The sequence below is a fragment of the Bison bison genome, unplaced genomic scaffold (assembly GCF_000754665.1).
Source record: "Bison bison bison isolate TAMUID 2011002044 unplaced genomic scaffold, Bison_UMD1.0 scf7180017864379, whole genome shotgun sequence".
Taxonomy (NCBI): domain Eukaryota; kingdom Metazoa; phylum Chordata; class Mammalia; order Artiodactyla; family Bovidae; genus Bison; species Bison bison.
The window spans coordinates 11,564,808-11,565,524 of NW_011494951.1; positions in this window are offsets into that span (position 1 = coordinate 11,564,808).

Here is a 717-nt window from a genome sequence, read left to right on the forward strand (position 1 = left end):
CTCATGGACTGCAGCACACCAGACTTCGCGGTCCTTCACCATCTCCCAGAGCTTGCTCAAACTCATGTCCATTGAGTTGATGATGCCATCCAGCCATCTTGTCCTCTGTCGTTGCCTTCTCCTCCTGCCATCAATCTTTCCCAGAATCATGGTCTTTTCCAATGAGTCCATTCTTCATAACAGGTGGCCAAAGAATGGAGCTTCAGCATCAGTCCTTCCAATGAATATTGAGGATTGATTTCCTTTAGGATTGACTGGTTTGATCTCCTTGCAGTCTAAGGGACTCTCAAGAGTCTTCTCCAACACCACAGTCAAAAGCATCAATTCTTCGGCGCTTAGCCTTCTTTATGGTTCAGCATTTACATTCATAAAACTAGGCTTCCCTGGTGGCTCAGAGGGTAAAGCGTCTGACTGCAATGCGGGAGACCTGGGTTCGATCCCAGGGTCAGGAAGACCCCATGGAGAAGGAAATGGCAACCCACTCCAGTACTCTTGCCTGGAAAATCCCATGGACAGAGAAGCCTGGTGAGCTACAGTCCGTGGGATCACAAAGAGTCCGACACGACTGAGCAACTTCATTTTCTCAAACCATAGCTTTGACTACAGGATCTTTGTTGCCAAAGTAGTGTCTCTGCCTTTTTTTTTATGCTGATTAGGTTTGTCATAACTTTTCTTCCAAGCAGCCAGCATGTTTTAATTTCATGTAGTCACCATCCA